The sequence below is a fragment of the Canis lupus genome, chromosome 5 (genome assembly GCF_003254725.2).
Source record: "Canis lupus dingo isolate Sandy chromosome 5, ASM325472v2, whole genome shotgun sequence".
NCBI classification, from domain to species: Eukaryota; Metazoa; Chordata; class Mammalia; order Carnivora; family Canidae; genus Canis; species Canis lupus.
In genome coordinates this window covers 84,748,245-84,769,665 of record NC_064247.1, presented here as the reverse complement: position 1 = coordinate 84,769,665, position 21,421 = coordinate 84,748,245, and the positions used below count along the sequence as shown (strand labels likewise).

Sequence of the window (21,421 nt, the reverse complement as noted above, 5' to 3'; positions counted from 1 at the left end):
GGATGGGGTTGAGGGGTTAGGTTAATGGAAGAAAAGGCCATTTCAGGATTTTGTGAACAAAGAGACTCCCAAGTGGAATTTTCTATTGTGATTCAGTCTCTTCTGCAGATTCCAGCCTTCTCTCTCAGTATTTCTCAGTGATAAAGAGATTCTCAGGCCCAGCAGAGTAGCAGAGTGGCTTCCCTGGACACTTACACCAGGAAAGAACTCCTGATAGATCACCTTTACTGGCGGTGTTGCTGTTAACTCACCTGACATTGCCACAGGTACTCCATTAGATCCAGGGGCAGAATGAACCCTCCTGAACTAAGTTCAACAGCTAGCCTGTCGTCAGGAAATGCCAGGCCTCAGAAGCCTTCTGTTGAGTGGGGGCTACACTTTAAATACCCTCATGCCAGCTTGTTCTTCCAGTTCTGAGGTCCCAAACCAGCTCACCTTCTTCTCCTTATGTTTTCAGAGTTCTCCTTTTGTTGTTTTCTATGGTTTTTCCAAGGTTTATGCTGTGCTTAGCAAAGAGCAGGGAGGTAGTATAGGTATAGATCATGTCTGAATGTGAAGTTCCTAAAATATTAATTTTCATTTTTAAGATAAATATAGATATTATTTCCCTCCACTTACCAGTAAAAAACAAAACAAAACAAAAACTAAGGTACAAAAACATGTACTATTTGTTCAAGGTCATCAAGTGACCAAATGGCAGTAGAGATACTCAGCTTGACCTGTCAGTGCTTAAGGACAGATTCTTTCCACTTCTTCTCTTTCTTTGCACATGAAAATAGTGTAATAAGCACAAAAATAAAAACAAAACCAAGTTCTGAGAAACTATCCATTACCTAATATATCTGTGAAGGTTAAAAAACAACTTGTATAATTAAATGTGTTCATTAAATTGTCCGTGGCAAACGGAGAAGCAAAGAAGATAAGTATAAAACAAACACTTTCTGGGAAAAGCCAGGCAAAGGCAATGAGGACAACTGTACTGTACAGAGGATATTCTTATTAAAGAAAAGCAGCAATTTTAAAGGGCAGGTGTTGTCTTGACAAAATAACTGGCTCAGTTCTCTTGCTGGCTCCTTGGCCTCCCTGTCCAAACCTGATTTCAGAAGGACTAGCACCAAAAATCAGGGGCTCATTTGGCCTGGGAGCTTTCCAAAGAAAAAGGACAGCTGAGTTGATTTCAGACTATCTTCCCAGTTTGGAAAGAGTAAAAATGGCTAACTCATTTTCTTTATCTTTCATTGTTAGATATTTCAGATGCTGGCAGGAAAGCAGTCTGCAACTGACAACACCAGCAGTAATTACTGAGGAGACACTCTGTAAGGATATGCTTTGTTTTGTTTTGTTGTCTTCAAATACCAAAGGCAAATAATGAAGTGTTTACTAGAAGTGAAAGATCATCCCTCACTCCTTTTCATGTTGATAAATCCCAGCATAAGTAAAAAAAGATAATCCAAGCTACTGAGTAAGCATGAATGAGTTCCAAATACAGATCCCAGAGAAATGGATGGTGGGGAAGGATGTAACTGGAGGAAGACAAGAAAAAATCTGGAGCGGGTCCATGGGGAGGGGGAACACACTTTGAGATCATCCACTTGTCATTGTGTGAGAGGGGAATCAAAAGCAACTTCATATCTCTTTAGATTTTGTTTTCTTTAAATAATTACATAGAAGTATTGATTTGCAGTGTTCTGACTTGGTTGCTTCCTAGCATGAGATGGGCCTCTGCCAGTGTGACAGAAACAGCTTAGCAACTCTTTCTTTCCTAAAACTAGGACTTAATACAAATTGTTCACAAAAAGCAAATGGATCTAGTATACAGTGCTTCTGCACCAAGGCAATTATGTGTCTAGAACAACAAAAGTGGATTCTGTGAGGGGAAGAGAAGAATATCTAATATTCATTGAACATATACTGTGTTCCAAACACGGCAAATATCATATTTCCCTCAACTGACACTATTCTGCAATAGGATTATCCAATTATCTGATGAGCAAATAGCAGATCAAAAGGATTTAATAGGTTGCCTAAAGTAACATAGCTAGTAAGTGGTGGAGATGCGATTTGAATCTAGGACTTTCATTCAATATTTTTATCCATATTAAATAAAATTTTCATTTAAATTGATGAAATTATTCATTATTCACAAAATACCAATTTTTTTGTTTTACTGTAAAAATTTCAGAGCCTTTAAAATATCAATATACACTAAATATAGAAGGAGGGAAAAAATTACCAAAAAAAAAGGGGGGGGGTTGTCCTTGGGACATTTTCCCCAGAAGCATCTGTGCTTCTAGGAATCAATCACAGAGTTCAAGGCAACAAATTTGGAAAAACTTGGTCTAGGTGGTTAGTATTACAGGAGTCTTAACCAACAATTCCAACCCACCAATTTCCTCTCTGAAAACCTTCTCATGTTTTTAGGGTGCTTTCGAGCTTTGAAAACACATGGATTTCCATCTGTTTGTTTTCATTTCACAAAATTCAGCAGAGACTAGAGTGTTTGCCTCCATTTTGGATATGAGGCAGTCATCTTGAGAAAGGTGAAATCAAGGTTACGGTGCTCGTTTTCAGGAAACCTTTTTTACTGTTTTATTTACTGTTTTATTCACACTATTATCCATGTCTCACTTGACAGCTCCGGTAGATTGGAGACAATGGGCAAGACAGGAGTCTCAGAGACTTGTGTTTGAATCATGGCTCTGCCATCCCCTACTCATTTGATTCTTAGGTCTCATATTTGTAACGTGTAGAAGTAGTAAGTACTTCCATAGTTTTGAGGACGTAGTAGAACAAAGCATGAAAAGTCAGAAGAAAGTACTAAAAGTATATTAGTACCTCCTGCCATTCTGCCTTTTTTCTTCTCAGCGTTTACCAATGGCTCCCACATGGTCCCTATCTTCGTATACCCCACCCCTAAGATATTTCAGGTCACATGGGAGGTTTATCTATTTTAGTTCACTGACTATCACACTTGGCTAAATACTAACCTGAAAAGAAGGTGGTGGTGGTAATAATTAGATGGTTATTATTTATTTTGAAGAGAACACAAAAGCAGGGGACTTAGGGAGGAGAAAGAAATAAACAAAAGGTTCCACACCCCGAGACAACATATTTAGCTAAGCTTAGTGCTGTAGTCTTTAGATGCAACTATTCAGAAATTGCAATCTATGTGTTCTCTCAGTCACTCACTCAATTCTTAGGTCTGATTCCTGTTCTCATAAGGGAGTCACTCAGTAACTACAGCAGGGTTTTATTTATACCTCATAATTTCTTCTCAGAGTTGACCAACTTTTACCCTGTATGCTTCAACAAAGAAACTGCAGATTGCATATTTTCAAATTTAATTATAATCTAAATGCCAAATGAAATATTTAGTAACCTACATATTATCTGATAGAGTTCATCTATAATAATAACAATAATAAAAATATAGTAGCTATCAATTATCAAATGCCTACTAGGTATCTCTGCTGTGCAAGGGCTTCAATAAATATATCTGTAATCCTGATGGAAATCAGGAAAAATACGTTATATTATCCCTCTTTATGCTGAGAATAAAGACAGAGTACATAAACTGAACGAAGTTATGGGGACAAACTCAGGTTGTATGACACCACAACGATGTCTTTCATACCATCCGGACCCTCCACTCTCACATATTGCACAGATCCAGCTACAATGTTTGGTGAAAATAAGGCAATGACTGCACTCAGGGCTTCTGTCTGCCTTTGTCTTAAGGTCAAGTCCACAGCTATACCTATAATAGACACAGAAACAGTTTTACTAATCTTGCTTTAAAATTTTGGATTTTTATAATTAAGTTAAATTTAATGATAAATTAAATTTTGATAAATTTACTGTTAATATTTTATAAAGCTTAGCATTTTATGTTACTAACAATTAGTTTATTGCAATGAGGAAATCTCTACTAGGATTATCACCTTGTCATTCCATGAACCTTCTCTGAGGGCTTGCTCTGTTCCTAACACTATGCTAGGCATGAGGATGTGCCCGGCCCCATTGAGCTTATAGACATTATAAAGTGTTGTAGTGTACACAAACAGGATCAAGGCACACTGACTATGCTTAGACTATAGTCTGCATGGAGAATGATACTTGGAAAGATGGTTTATAAATATTAGGCCAAAAAGATCACTTGGTAATTCTTGAAATCTCTGCATGAAAGAGTTAAAAGAAATTATGCCATTGTGGGATTTGACATCTTAAATTTCTTAAGAGGTCTGCAGCCCATAGAAGTATAGAGGACTTCGTTATGCAGACACTGTGAGCCAGTGGTGATGGCAGGGCTCCGGGTTTCTGAATGTGTGAGATCCTCTTCTGAAGTATTCCTGGGCTCAAGGAAGGGAGTGATCTTACTGGAATGGGCTCAGCTACTCAGCAGGTCCTGTGGTGTATGAGTCAGTGTGGACTGGGCAAGGAAAGGGGCCAGAGTTTGGAGACCATGATAGAGAGTGCAGATAGGACCTTATTTCTAACTTTAGAGTGCTTCAGAATTTATCATCTCGATTTGTTTTTCCTAGCTTCTATTTTCTTTTTCTTTTTTTTTTTTTTAAGGTTTTATTTATTTATTCATGAGAGGCACACAGAGAGAGGCAGAGACACGGCAGAGGGAGAAGCAGGCTCCATGCAGGGAGCCCGACGTGGGACTCCATCCTGAGACTCCAGGATCAGCCCTGGGCCGAAGGCAGGCGCTCAACCGCTGAGCCACCCAGGCGTCCTACCTAACTTCTATTTTCTACTGACCTGAAATAATGCAAATTAAGACAAAACTATTTTGTTTTGCTTCTCTTCTCTTTTCCCTTCTCAAACAGGTTTGTGAGTCTGTTTGTTTTGGCCTCCCTTTCACTTTTTATGCTAATTTTAGAACAATAAAATAGAGAAATAGATATATATGTATCTATCAACGAAGAGACTGGACCAATATGATTTAAAGAGACAAAGAGGTGTGAAGATTTTAAGTTCTTCTTGCACCTATTTTTTTAATGAGAGGTTAAAATTACATTTAGAAAGATAAAGTATCTTGAAACTGATAATCCTGGATTGTTGATCCTCGGGCAACTCTTTTCTCCATAAGCCTCAGTTCGCTCATCTGCCAAACAGAACTGATAATTAGCACTTGCCTGAGAGGTGCTCAGTACGCACCAAAAGGCTTATTTTCCCACAGAGGGACCAAGTCAGGAAGGATGGCCATTCACTGACTAGGAGTGTACCAAGGTGTGATTTAGAGAATGTGAGAATGTACCCTGAAATCCAAGGACTAGGCATTGTTCTTCAATGTCTGAAATATAAGTAAACACCAAACACTCTTTGCACTATGGAAGTGCAAATATATTTTTGATTCTGGGAACATTTTGATGTACATGAGGCATTGACTGTTATAATTTGTAACAGCAGAAAAGAAATCTTTATCTATATGGAGATTCTCCATTAAAAAGGAAAGCAAATCCATCTAGAAAGATCTGTCAGCTTGCTTAAAGCCAAAACTTAGTGGCAAAACTAAAAACAGATTGCATAACTGTACACTTTAAACCAGACTAGGAAGCATGACAGGATGGGCTCACGAGGCAGAATTATTAATAATTCTTAATAATAATCTAATAATTATTAATAACAGCAATAATAATTAATAGCTAATACTTACTGAGCATGAACAATAGACCAGATACTGTCTTAGGTGATTTATATATAAAAGCTCATTTAATATTTATAGAACTTTACAAATAGGTACTATTTTGTTCCTGTATTACTGGAAATCAAATAATCTAGAGATTCTTCTCCATTAAATTTATCTAATTGCTTCCAGATTGTAAGTTGAATATATATTGACAATTTTAAGTTAGGATGATACCTAAAAAAAAAGAAAGAAAGAAAATACTACTTTCATATGGCAATAAGAAAAGTAGTAATTATGTTTTTAACCTTTTAAAAAAATCTAATTATTTTCTGGTCAACTAATTATATGATAAACACATCTTCTATTAGCAGATCCCTAAATTTATTTATTTCTAATTACATGATAATATGCAACATTTGCTGTTAAGTTCTGTGGGTCAGGGCCAAATAGATTTCCTTAAATATAAACAGACAAAGGAGAGGAATTGGAGCACTTGCCATTTTTATTATTGAGCTCTAAAAACAATTTCAGCATGCTGAACAGAGTTCCTTTGGAAAATTAATTTTAAATGGGAAAGGCACTCTGCCTTTGGTTACATGGTTGATTATTTTTCAATATATATGGGATTGCTGCCATTCACAATAATTACCTGTCAAAGATTTCTGCCTGACTCTGTATTCTATTTTTGTCATCAAGATATACCTATTACTATTTTTAACATAATATGCCTATCTATGTATATGTATGTGAGACGTGCAATCAGGAAATATTGTATTAACTAAAAAGCTCTCTAAACAGACAAATCTATCTGTGTTAATATCAAATCATGTCACTTTTTATTTACAGAATAATAGGACAGGGATGGATGCCTGTTTCAGTAAAAAGTACATTATGCTTCAATGTGGTGACTGGTGGTGAAGATGTTAATAGGTAGCATAACAAGGGGAATTTTACATGACTCGGGAATGCATGTAACATGAGGAAAAGTTAATTTCAGCCTTGCCTCATTAATCAGATCTGCCACCAGCTAAAAATTGTCCCCTTATTGTGCTTTCTGCGGTGTGGTACTGATGAAGATCCTGACATATAAAACAGAAGTAATTGGGCTAGTGCCAGGAAGAGGGGCAAAACAGAAAGTACAGGAATGAATGTGTCTAAAGCTGACCTTTTGGAAGAATCGCCCAAGGCACCTTCAAGTGGTTCCTGTCATTGCTAATGGAGACTGTGCATTCAACACTGTTTACACAGTTCTGCATGTGATCGGCTGAGAACTGAAATGAACTACAACCGTTTTTATGTGCAAGCCTTCACAAGAACGCCTGCAAAAGAGGCAAGAGTTGGGGTCTCTGTCAAGCAAATGCCAGGGTACAGAAATGTTAGAGTATGGATTCGCTCCGCCAGCAAATGCTAGTCTGCGTACGTAGCAGCATCATTCCTCCAAAGCCTGTACAAGGACGAAACTTACAGAAGGCCAGGCTACAACTTAAAGGGGAAAAAAACTGCTGTGACAACACCGATGAAAGGGTTTACAGAGAGCACTTTTCATATGCATGATTTCAATTGTTCTTCTTCAAGATGGAGAGATAAATATTATTACTTGCAATTTATAGAGGGCTGATTTCATAGACTGTATGCTAACTCTTTATACCACACAGCTGATATTTGCATAAACATGAACCCATGTATTTTATTACAAAAATTCTACTCTTTTCAATGGATAGGTTTTGAACAATTTAATAAAGTATAGTTTTCATATAATAAAATCCCTACATTCTAAGTGTATAGTTCAATGAGTTTTGGCAAATAGATACATAATATAACCATCGCCACAATCAATATTTTGAACATTTTCATCAACTCAAAAATTTTCTCATTCTCTTTGCAAGCAATTCCCCTATAAGCCTTGGCCTCAGGCAATCCATGATCAGTTTTCTGTCCCTTGATGTATGCATTTCACACTGACATACGAAGAGAATTCTACAGAGGTAGTTCTTTGTAACTTCTTTTGCTCAGTATACTACTTATGGAGAGTCACCCATGCTGGTACATGTGTCATTGTTTGGTTTCCTTTTATTACTGAGGATATGTGTGTGTGTGTGTGTGTGTGTGTGTGTGTGTGAGCGTGTGTGTATAATTTATTTGTCTATGAACCAGTTTATGGAAATTTCAGTTGCTTCCAGTTTGAGGCTATTATGACTATTGCTATTATGCACATTCATGTAGGTGTTTGTGTGGGCATGTATTTTCATTTTTGGTGGGTACAATACTTAGAAATGCTACGACATGTATAAGGAGTGGAACTCAGATCCTTGATATTTTTTTATCATCCTTTTAATCTAATCTTGAAAATTAAAATATAAATTTCCCAGTAAACACCACTTAAGCTGCATCTCTTGCATTTTAATAGCACCTATATTTTCTAGTGGCCCAAGTAAAATCTTTAATTCCCAAATATTCCAAATAGCAGTTTTGTTTTTCACAGATATCACTTTTTATGGACTTGTATGAATTACGCATTTGTCAAAACCCATAGATCTATACAACACAAAGTGAACCCTAATGTAAACTATGTGCTTTAGTTAAAATTCTAGATCAATATTGGCTTATCAATTGTAACAAATGGAACATACCAAATCAAAGTTATGGTTTTGATTTGCATTTCTCTAATGACCAATAATGTTGAGCATTTTTTCATTTGCTTATTGACCATTTTGTATATATTATTTAGAAATATGTCTATTCAGACAGAACATTTTCAATATTCTTTTATGTGAAGAAAATAGAAATACCAATTCTTTCCTTTAGTGTTTTTATCTATTTTTAAATTTGTATTGTTATTTAGGATGGATAAAATATGGTACTTCAAACACAAACCTCTGTTGCATAAAACTGCCATTGGTTTGTGTTCTACAAATTCAGGTACGAACACATTATATCCCATATGATTTATATCAAATCATCTATCTATCTATCTATCTATCTATCTATCTATCTATCTATCTACTTATCTATCTATCTTTCTATATATTTACTTTATATGATGGCTAATTGGTATATTCCTGACAGGGAAAGAGAGGTTCCATTTAGCCAGGTATTGATGATAACTGAATTTTGTACTTACTATTTTGTATTATAATGTTTTGAATAATTTGATATTTTATAGATTAGATTCTAGATTCAAAAATTTAAAGCATCCTTCTGCCCCAATGCCCACATATTTTGAGTACTATGATTCTTTTGTATTAGGATACGGCATCTATCTGTGTACCTTTGTGCTGTGATGTTAGACAAGTCAGCAAAGTCTGTTTTAGGACTACTCCTGGAAGTCCTTTCTATAATGAAAGCCCAAAACTAACTAAATTATATTCAGACATGATGGTAAATCATGTGACAGAATAGTATTTAAATATAAACTAAACATATTCTCTATTTAATTTCCCCTTAGCTGGATGATGATAGTGTTCTCCTAATACTACCTGAGTTGAGATAAAGTGTGATGCAGGACAAGTCAGAATAGGAAAACAAAACAAAAACAAAACAAACAAACAAACAAACAAAAAAAAAACAAAACACCAAAACAGTTGTTTTAATCACTCATGGTCAAAATAATTTCATTTAAAATTTTTTTGCATGATTATATGACCATGTGATGATAGTGCACAAAAATACTGACAGATATTATCTCATGATATGGACATATCCTGTGAGTCTTAGGCACTGGAAATATGTGGACAGTGAGGGAGAAATGCAATCTTTATGAAGAACTCATTAAAGACTTGTGTTTTTTTGTTTGTTTGTTTGTTTTTACATTTGCCCCTTAACAATGAACACAGTTCCTAAAACTTTATGCATGCCCAAATAAACAATTAGTTTGCTTAATTTCATATTTTAATTAAAAGAACTCAAAGATAAGGGCCCAGTGTTGGCAGAATGCCAGACAGAAGCAACACACTTCCTACTGAATCTTTTTTCTATCATCATTATCAGGGAAAAAGTGCAAAAATTTTACATTCTATTGAATACTACGTGCCAACTGAACTATTAAGTATTTTTGCATGCATAGTCCTATTTTATATCCAACTTTGTGAATGTTGCTGATGTTGTTATTGCTGTTTTAATCACCATCATTACTGTTTTATTGTTTCAATCATGTAATGAAGAAAATGATGGGCAAAGAAATGAAACAATTTGTCCAATGTCACCTAGTTAGTATGCCATAGAGCAAGAATCATGAGTGCTTTTTACAAAAAGCGCATACTCAAAAGAGGGTGCAAAGAAAACTCTTTTTTTATCCTTACTTAATGTCAAAATGTAATAATTATATCAAGAAGCAAATAAACATACCTAATGTTTAAAAACAGTAATGAAAAATTCCATGGAACTACCATTCCAGTTAAGAAATCAATCATTATTGGCATCAGAGGAATCCCCTATATACTCTTAGCTAATAAGCCTCATGACTTTCCTATTAAAATAAATCCTAGAAGGTGGGCTCAGTTGGTTGAGTGTCTGCCTTTGACCCACCCCAGGAGGTCATGATCCTGGGGTCTTGTGATGGAGCCCCACAACCTGGGATCCAGCCCCACATAGGTGCTCCTTGCTCAGCAGGGAGCCTGCTTCTCCCTCTCCCTCTGCCTGACACTCCCCCTGTTTGTGCTGTTTCTCTGTCAAATAGATAAAATCTTAAAAAAAAAAAAGTAAACCTTATTATGACATTTATGCTGATCATTTTTATTTTTCTTTATAATTCAATCACTAGTAAACATTATATGGTATGAATCTATATTACCTATAAACAATATTACACATATTGATCTTAATAATATAGCTTCTCCTATTTTGAACTTAATATAAGTGGAATATTAATATTAATATTATCTTTTATGATTTTATGTTTTTTACCCAACATTAATTAGATTATTTTGCTATAGGTAGATTTAGTCATTTTACTGATATATGACTATACACAATTTTATATAAATACATGAAAATTTATTCATACATTCTACTGATGAACCTTTATGTCTTAGATTTTAGGTTTTATTTTTTTTTTTATTTTTTTTTTTTAATTTTTATTTATTTATGATAGTCACACAGAGAGAAAGAGAGAGAGGCAGAGACACAGGCAGAGGGAGAAGCAGGCTCCACGCACCAGGAGCCCAATGTGGGATTCGATCCCGGGTCTCCAGGATCGCGCCCTGGGCCAAAGGCAGGCGCCAAACCGCTGCGCCACCCAGGGATCCCAGATTTTAGGTTTTAAAGGAAATGTCATGAGCCTTCATGTACATGTATTCTATCAAATACGTGCAAAAGTTTCTCTAAGGGACATTCTTCAGAATGTTGGGTCATAGGTGACCCATGACAGTAACATCTACAGTGTTACTAGATCATGCCAAACTCTTCCAAAATGGTTTTGACGCCAACTGTCTTTCTTCCTTCCTCCTTCTCTTCTTTCTTTCCTTTTTTCTTCCTTCTACAGGAAACATTTTTCCATTACAATATTTATAGCTGTGACATCTATTATTTGAGGAACTCCTCTTCTTCACAGAGTCCTCTTTATTAATCAGTGTGTCCCACTCCAAGTGGGTGGATGACAGAAACCAACACAGATCAATTAGGCTATTTTTTTCCTGTTTTTCCTTTTCTGGTTGAAAGTGAGTTGGAGCTGTTGTTTTTTCAATTGCAAGCCAAAGCACAGAAACCTACGGATATTGGCAGACTCCACTACATGGAGGAACCCTTTACAGAGACAAGAAAGTGAGCCTAACAGAAGCATAAACACGAAGAGAAAAAGAGTTGAATGAAGACAGGTTAGAATCCTCAGCTCCACTCCTTGATATTGCTTATAACCAATTTTTACTTGGTATCTAAAAGCAGTCCTTAAATAACACAGCCTACAGGAACACCCAGGAGGCCTAGTGATACTGCAGTATAAATTGCAGTAGTACTTCACTACAAAATGCAAAAAAAACTCTGAGGTGAGTCACTGGAAAGAAATGCATTCAGAGTGGAAATGTGAGTGCTTCCAGAAGGCTCCAATTAATATTCTTATGCTGATATGAGTTATATTTCTGACACTTAAATCAGAATATTTATATATATATATATACATATTCAAATATATTGTATACAACCAGATCTAATATGTATTTCCTGAACATCTGCCACATGGTTCTTTGAGACCAAAAACATCCTCTGTGAGATTAAAACTAGGCAGGAAAATCAGAATATTTTGAGAATAATGTCTCTCCTAGAAATCTTTTGAATGATGTTCAAAAGAGACCTAAAAGTTATTTCATATTATCTCTCACAAATTACCCCAAAGAAGACTAAATACGTAGCCCATATTCCATATTATAACTAGGAGTGATTCACATTATACATGGAAGCAACAGTAATTTAGAACGATGGGTAACATTCTAGACATCAAAAACAGCCAGGATGATGTTGACAATCTGGAACACACCACCCCACCCCTGCCAAAATTATTACAATGGTGAACAAACATACACAGACATCTTATGAGAAACAGTTGGTAGAATTGAGGATGGTATCTTAGATAATATCTGGGAAGGAAGTGATTTTCTAATATCTGAAGTATGCCAAAGGAGCAGTGTATAATTCAATGTGGTACACTAGAACCAGAGCATAGACGAAATAAGTGGTAAATTCTAGATCTTTATCATGGGTTATACCTGGACTACTGCAGTGTTTCCATGACCCCATCCTTAACACAGTCTTTCATGTGATTGATTCTTTTTTTTAAAGATTATATTTATTCATTTATTCATGAGAGACACAGAGAGAAGGCAGAGACACAGGCAGAGGGAGAAGCAGGATCCTCGCAAGGAGTGTGCTGTGGGACTTGATCCCAGAACTCCCGGATCACACCCTGGGCCAAAGGCAGATGCTCAACCACTGGGCTACCCAGGCGTCCCCTTTCATGTGATTCTTAAACATACAATGAACACACATAGGTCTTAAACTCTTAACATTGCATTGTTCTGCCTCGGTTTCTTCAGATGATTTTTGTAAGGACTTGATTACTACAAATACAGTTCCTATGAAAAAGCTTGACATATATTAAGTGCTCAATAAATGTTATGTCTTCTTCCTCCAACTTACTTTCTCCCTCCTCTCCTACCATTATTATTATTATTATTATTATTATTATTATTACTACTACTAATATCATTATTTCACTCTCCTATTTTAAACTTTTTAGCGTCCTCTAGATTCCCAGAGCCCTTACATATCATCCTTGATATATGACTTCGGACTCTTTCTCTTCAGCTAAATCTTTCTCTACTCCACTTCTCCTATTTTATATTAATTGTCCCACACCACCTGTAGTTACTATGAAATCCTTTCTTGTCCCGTACAAAGATATCTTTGTGCATGCTAAGTTGTTCCCCTATTTTAATTCTCCATTCTGCAGTGTACCAATTAACCATTATTTTTTCTATTAAATATCCAAGGACAAATGAATTCCACCAACTGTGCTAAATCTACTCCCGATAGAAAATTCTAATAGTGGATATATTGCAATGTATGGTTATTTATTGGCTTTTATGCCCTTTCTAAAAGTAGATCACAAGGTCCTAAAAGAAAAGGACAATGTCCCTTTTACCTAGCACAGTGTCTGACTCATTGATACACTCACTAAATGCAATATTTGTTGAAGTGATAAAAACTCCGTAAGGAAAAAAAAATAAAAAAATAAACTGTTTCACAAATAGAAGTTTACAACATTAGATCCCTCAACGATGAATCCCTGAGACCTTATCATCAGTTTAAAGTCAAATATTACTTCAGTCTATCCTGACAACTGATCAAGGTAATTTATCCCATTTTATTATTTTCTATTTCAGAACAGTTTCTTTCACAATACTCAGATCTCATAACTAATATATTTGTTTACTTGGCTAGGGATTGATTGCTTTGGTTTTGTTTCTGTCTATTTGTATCATTGTAAGCTACATACAAAACAAGAAAAGTTCTTAATTATGTCCCATATTCCTTAGTGGGCTCTAGCTCATAATAGACATACAATCAACAGTTGTAGAATTTAAAATTGAATATTGATATAAAAACTTGGACATAAACTTAACTATTTGTCAATGATATATTAGAAATTAATTCATCAGTACAGGGGGTATTTGGGCTGTATGTTCCCCAACTCTAAAATTTTACTTCAGCGCAACCTAGAATCACCCCACTGAATCGCAGCACCACAGAATATGTGAGAAATACCACACTGAAATTTGTATTGCCCCAACTCAGCCAACCTTACTGCTGCCCATATACGTTTTCCTTTTGCCAATCACAGGACTCATCTGTTCTCTTTGCCATTTAGTTATTGAGCTTTTCTTGGCCAGGCATGCCACCCAGGGCCAGCCTAGGCATTAAGCTGACTGTTTGGCCTTCATTAGCTGCATCTAATCCATTCCCCAGAAAACACCCCAGGCCATAAAATGCATCTGTGTGTTGTTTTTATTAGGTCATCTGATTGAGCAGATGCTGATAGTTCTAGAAAAGGAGTATTCCCCCTGCCAACCTTAATTTGTTCTGTTTAAGGTACAGGCAGGGCTCATCAATAGTGCTATTTCTGTGGTTTAACATGCCATTTCAGACCACATAATTATTTCTCTATTATAGAATCTTAAAGTATGGGGAAATTACTAAGAGTCACCTGGTAACTCTTCTTTAACACATCACTGTAGTTATGAAACTGATGTCCTCTGCTCTAGGTCAAAGTATCCTGTTCTCTCTGTATCTTTTCCAAATGAGGATTTCTGCAAACATGTTATTACTGGGTCACCAATGGACCAATGGACCTTCCTCTTCAAGTGATTCACCAACCACAAAACAAGCTGACTTAGGATTTTTGATAGCAAGAGATCTGTCAAACTACAAAATCAAATAATTCCAGGATTAAAAGGGGAAAAGGACTTTTTTTTTTCCCTCCAGTACAACACCCTCATGAGGCTTAACATTTCCCAAATATGGGAGCCCAATCTCTTCTTTTTTTTTTTTTATTTATTTTATTTTTTTATTTATTATTTTTTTTTATTGGTGTTCAATTTACTAACATACAGAATAACATCCAGTGCCCGTCACCCATCCAATCTCTTCTTGAATGACTCTATTAACCTCCCTCTTTTAAGGGTATTTATTTATTTATTTGGCAGAAATGTGGAGTAAGAGTGAAATCAGTGAATTGTCTGTCATAAAGCTTTCTTTTTTATATACTGAGACAAAATCTGCTTCATTTTAACTTCCACTTTACTGCTATGTCTGGCATCTAAGAATATGAGTCATATCTTTGTCTTTCAAATAATGACAAACAGGTACCTTCACCCAAAATCCTGTTAACCTCTTTTTCTACGTTTTTCCTTTATTTTTCTCTGCAGAGATGGTGATCAGACCATTCATAGCTTTATACAGACATGAAAAATACTATTTATGAGTGAGAATTCCTCTCAGTGAAATAGTAGCTATGACTAAGGACACAATGTAGATTAAAATAATGATGATTAACTTGAAGAAGCTATAGAATTATCTTTCATTAACTGAAAATTAAAACACAAGAATGCCTCTTTCATTTGCAACTGTGCCAGCCTCCTTCTCTAAAACCCACACTGATCTATAAGGATCGGGGCTTATTTTTCACTCCATTTCCCCTTTCCAGAGTTTATCAGAAATAGGCAAGAGGTGGCTGACATTCAAAGGGATGCCAAGGGAGCAGCAGGGAGAGAAGAAAAGGAGCCAACCCAGATGCACCTCCTATTTCATCCTCACAGAGAGGGTCAATGGCCCCAGATCCTCTAACCAGCTGGCTTTTTCTAGAGGATAAAATGTTCCCCAGGATTTAGGCCTTTGCAGAGCTGCATTAGTTATTTGAGGCCACTAAGTCTTGCACTGTGTTAGTGCTTTGTTAATTGGTATCCTAGTGGCTTGAAAAAGTCATATAAATCCAGTGAAATCTGTGTGCAGTCAGCTCATCTAGAAAAAAAAAAATTCAATGTGCTCAAAGCCCTGGAGGATCGATAGGAGTTATCTGGGAAGAGATTTCATTGTATTTATATTACACACCTTGCCTCGTTCAAGCTGTTGTCTGGTTTTCTTGATCTGACATGTGGGACTGAGGACAAAGCCAAGGTCAAAAACCACAAGGTAAGCTGCAGGCCGGAGGCATTTTGCATCCCCGCGACTCGGATGCCCAAACCTCAGAAAGACTCTCAGATGCTTCTGAGTCACTGACTCAATCCCAATACTATTTAGCAAGAGAAAGTGCTATTTTTATCAAGGTTGTATGGCAGCGCATCTAGCAAGAGACATACTCTCTTTATATGACATGGCCTTTCTTTTGTCGTGTTAGACTGCATTATGATTCTCAACAATCAGGTCAGATCAATTCATACTAGTTCTCAATTTCCTATCCAAACTCGTCTAGGACGTGATTGACAAGACTGTGGGAAGGAGCAAAATAAGAAGTGAAAGAAGTGGCGTTGGTAAAGAAGTCTCTTGACGTCTTAAATCCTACACATGAAAATGGGTAGTAATAAAATGTAAGAATCAAGTGGGCAGAATGGGAGAGAAAACAGACATTGGCCTCAAACTGGCAGAGTCTTTAATGACATTTAAGTTTTCGGGTTGTTTAATTAGTGGTCATTTTTTTTCCTGCTGGTAAATGCTTTTTGTTGTGTTGCCAAGGACAGCTGGATGTCTATTTAAGCAAACACAAAAGATCAGTGATAACATTTAAGTAAGGTTAAGGTATATTTTCATTTTACTTCAAAAAACCTATTTTCTTCCATTTTGTCCTGCTCTAGGCCCTGCAGTGACCTCCATTCACAATGGCTGCACTGTCGGTACAGCAGTCACAAGCCAGGTGTGGTTAATAAGCACTAGAAATGTAGTTAGTAAGAATGGAAACTGAATTTAGCACATGAATCCAGATGAGTGGCAAGTATAAAAAGCATACCAGATGTCAAAGACTTAGTATGACAAAAAATATAAATATTATACTAATAATGTTTTATATAGATCACAAGCCGAAAGACAACATATTGGATATACTAATTTAAGAAAAATAAATGAATTTTATTTATTTCTTTTTGCTTTCTAAATGTGGTCACCAGAAATTTAAAAATTAAATATGTGACTTGCATTCTGTTTCTCTTGTATGGTGCTGCTGCTCTAAAGCATTAAGTCTGGGATCCTTGGGTGGCTCAGGGGTTTAGCTCCTGCCTTTGGTCCAGGGTGTGATCCTGGAGTCCCAGGATCGAGTCTCACGTCAGGCTCCCTGCATGGAGCCTGCTTCTCCCTCTGCCTGGGTCTCTGCCCATCTCTCTCTCTCTCTCTATGTCTACCATGAATAAATAAATAAATAAATAAATAAATAAATAAATAAATAAATAAAATCTTTAAAAAAAATAAAGTACTAATTCTGAACTTTCATCTGACTTTTTAAAGTTGTCTAAAACCAGGTACACACTTAACCTATCATTTATTCACTTATTTATTCATAAAATGCTTATATGAGCATCTATTACATTCCAGACCTTAAGACAGTTTCTAAAGTTCAGAGAAGTATAGCCTGGAGGTGTTAATTTTAGACTCATCAGTTTATATAATTGTGGTGATGACTCACAGTACTCAAGGGGAGTGAATAGCAAACAGGGAAGATAAATTGTAATTCAGAACTGTAGAAGATACTGTGAAACTATTGAAGACAAGGGGAAAGAGGAGTCTCTGAAAGAAAAGGAGAAGGAACAGTAAGAACTACAGGATGAGAACAAAGGGAGAGCTAAGCCAAATCTAGATGCTAGGATACTCAACAATTAGGGAAAAGAACCAGTAAGTTTACAGAGCATAGAATGTTCTGTGGTCTCAACTGATATTTTGCTTAAAATCCATAGTGATGGGCAGCCCGGGTGGTTCAGCGGTTTAGCGCCGCCTGCAGCCCAGGGCCTGATCCTGGAGACCTGGGATCGAGTCCCAGGTCGGGCTCCCTGCATGGAGCCTGCTTCTCCCTCTGCCTGTGTCTCTGCCTCTCTCTCTCTCTCTCTGAAGAAAGAAAGAAAGAAAGAAAGAAAGAAAGAAAGAAAGAAAGAAAGAAAGAAAGAAAGAAAGAATGAATCTTAAAAAAAAAGAATTAAAAAATCCATAGTGATGATGTCATGGAGGAAAAAAATCAGATTATTTGGAGAAATCGGACTTAACAAGCTTTCCAGAGCACATTCTTTAGTTGTACCAATGTCTGAGACATGCAGAGACTAACAGGCATCATCTCTAATGTTTTCTGTTCAGCCACGAAGATAAATTAGCACTGAAGCCATTATCGCTAGCCTGGGCATAGGATAGCTAGCTCCTCGGATGAATGTCATTGGACAGTTGGAGGAACAATCCCCACTGGGAACCCAGAGGAAGTACTTCTGGGTACAAATGATGCAGGACTTGAAGAAAGACTATGATTTCATCAGTTTGAGAGGAAAGCACAAAAGTCCTCCAATTTATGAGGTACGTGGATACAGGTGGATTTGAACTGAAAGCTGCTAACAAATCCGGTACCAGGTCCTGAACGTCCTGCCAACGATTTTGGTCCTGACTTGGACAGAGTATGATGAAGAACCTAATAGGAGAGAAAAATGAAACCTAAAAAGTATTGCAGTAACGTTCAGCTACTAAGACTTCCTCCTGGCACTGCAAGTACCACTGCAAACATTCAAGATTCAGAGTCAACTGTCAGAGGGGAAATAAGAATAAAATAGTGTGAAAGTTGGGTGAAGGCGCAGAATCTGCTTAACTAAATGAATGTCCTTGGCTGAAGGAAAATAAAAGCTAGTTATTAGAGACAGACTTTTTACTGGGAACACAGGCTGTTCCTGGAAGGAATAACTTGGAAAATCTGAATAGGAAACCCCTCCCTTAAGCCTCGGCTCAGCACAATGAAGACTGATTTACCAACCTGCACATAGAAGCTTGGAGAAAAGAAGTAGCCGTTTCGGAGCTCTTAATGGGGATGCAGAGGCTGTGACTGTTAGGAAGTGTCAAAAGCACTGGTTGGCAGCTTAGATAAACAAGAATTAGAGCCACCACAAATAACGGGAGGGAACTGATGTTTGTTAGTAGTCTGGGAGAGGTGAAATCCATAGAAAATGCAAGTCTCAACACTGATTCTTTAAGGCAGTTTAGCAGTAACCTCAGTCCTAAAAATGGGGTCCAGAGGGTAGGGTCACCAGTATTTCCTGAGCTCCTCTGCTGTGCCTGGTCATGTCAAGGAGGCTAACTCATTTAATCCTTTGAAGTAGATTAAAGCATTCCGCAGATCAGAAAACTTACTGTCAGAGCCATATACACAGGAAGAATTTGGACCTAATCCTGAAATAGTTCCCAAGTCCTTACACCAGGAGTATGTCAATTGTCAATGCCAATTTGTTGTATTTTCTTTTTCCTAATGAAGAGCTAGAGGGAAGGATGGATATATTTATAATTTATTAAGCACCAACTGTATGCAAGCTATAAGTACTAGTTTCCCTAATATATATCATTTGCTTAATATACCACAATAACTTCAATTGATATAAAATGTTGCCTGCCCTACCTCATCCCTCTATCTAATGTATGAATGTATTCAAAGATGATTGAGGCAATTAGGCCTCTTCTCAGTCTTCTTTGGCTGTTTTGTCATTAGATCAGACTAGGAAGCAGATGAATATTCTTTACACATAGGTTTCCACTAGTCCATATGAGAATCAGCTACTTTCTAAAGTAGCTCTAGTGCTAAGAACCTCCCCCCAGAGATTATCGTTTGACTGGCCTCCATTGGGGAGGACACAGTCATATTATTCAAAATCTCCCTCATTGGAAAGCCAGCATAACTTGATAATACTTGAGTTACTCTTTTACAAAAAGTGGTGGTGGTCAAAATCACATGAATGGTGGGAACATTCATCCTCATTTAGAAGTAGAAAGTGTTGTCTTCAGAACAAAGAAACAGTTGCTCTGTCCAGAGTGGTCTCTTGCCATGAATTTTAAGAACCTGAGCACTACTCAGGGAAGAGACTTGACTGGATATTTCTGAATTATTTACACCACGTGGGACTACCCTCTTCAAAGCCTGAGGAGTCTGAGCAGAGTACACCCTCTATTATAATTTGGTTTTGTTTTTTAGAGAAGGCTGGAAATAGTAAGGCTTAGGTGAATAAGGAAGGGTGGAGAGTTGGGGTTTTTTCTTTCTTATCTATGAGAAGTGGGCTTTCCTTGGGAAGGGGAGAGAAACGGTCATAGCTAGGAGTGCATGGAGGAAATGGTAAAGGAGGGTTAGGAAGTCACAGAGAATGAGAGGATGGGGGAGGGTCCATATGGATAAGCTCCAGAATTCGTAAACCATGAAGTATGTACTCTGGCCTCCCCCCATTTTGGGTGACGCAAGAGGTGAGTTAGATTCAAGAGCTCCCAGATGCTTCTTTGCCCTCCCCCACACACTTTTTCTTTTAATGATTTTAGCATGCTACATGTATTTTGAGTCGAAGAACATGTAAATCTCTATTTGGGAACAATGCATATTTAGTGTCTCTACACCAAACAAGAAAATTCGTGGAAGTGCTCCTGATGAACTTCCTGGTCATTGAGTCTGACCCTATCTCTTCCTTCCTACCCGTGGATGTCAAGGTAAAACAAAGCTGCAAGGCCTGTTTCCCCGTCCTCCCTGGAAAGCACACCAGTGCCAAAGCTACCAAGTAGACTGTAGTATCCCCATCTATAGAGGCTCAGGAGTGGTCGGACAGTTTGCACTAAGCGGCCGAGCCTGGAGTCAAACCCAAGTCAGCCCAAGGTCTGACATCTTGCTAAGATCACACTCTAAACTTTCTTAAAACACACACATGCACACACAGTCAACTTTTTTCTTACCATCATTTTCTTCTGAGGCGAGAGAGAGGGTAGGCTTTGTTAATTATAGCATTTCTCCTTTTTTGTCTGAAACCTCTTCCTCCAGGCGTACACAAAATGAAATACTGAGGTGAGGGAAAAAGTAGACTCTGAACAGGGCGAGCAAACCCTACAGTATTATTTTCTACGGAGTTTAGAGGAGAAAGAAGCAGTAAGATGTTTGCCTTCTTGCCACCAGAGTATTTCATGGAGATTGTAGAACCTCTCTTTGTTTCTATTGTTCTTTGCACCCCTAGTGGTTCTCTAACTTCAACAGCCTTAAGAGTAACCTAGAGGACTGGAAGAAACACAGGTTGTTGGCCCCACCCTGGAATTTCTGATTCAGGAAGTCGGGTGGGGTCTGAGAAACTTGCTTTTCCAAAAAGTTCCCAGCTGCTTAGAGACCAGCTTTGAGCACCTCTGCTGCTCTGGGGCTCACTGGTGGGTTCTCAAATTTGGTTTAATTTTAGCACGACCTGGCTATATTAAATTATATAGATAGGCAGATAGAATTCAACTCCGTGACGTTCTCAGAAGAATCCCATTAATTAGAGTCCAGTCATGCTTGCAATTAGTTAAATTACTGTATCTTTTTCTGTTTTAATTTTTCTGGCTTTTATACCATTTAATGATACCACCAAATGGTACTTTTTGATAATACTCTTAGTTTTAATGGCATTTTCTTGCCATGGTAGAAAAAAGCAGGTCTCTGGAATCTAACAGGCTTGGATACAATCCCCAGATCTCTCACGTACATGTGTATGTACTGATGATAGCATCATTACTTTAATTCCATAATGATTACATGCCCCTTTCACATAGGGTCTAAGATGTGTCTAAGTTTACTAT

The 21,421-nt window shown here is 37.1% G+C and overlaps 1 long non-coding RNA gene across 1 annotated transcript; it reads right to left on the bottom strand.

The window, feature by feature from the left end:
• Positions 1-434: 434 nt before the first annotated feature.
• LOC112647625 (uncharacterized) lies at positions 435-20,806 on the bottom strand. Its single transcript, XR_003128387.3, has 4 exons — positions 20,555-20,806; positions 5,663-5,869; positions 3,635-3,757; positions 435-500 (listed from the first exon to the last, which is right to left on the bottom strand). It is a non-coding gene; the product is annotated as an uncharacterized LOC112647625 (long non-coding RNA).
• Positions 20,807-21,421: the final 615 nt, after the last annotated feature.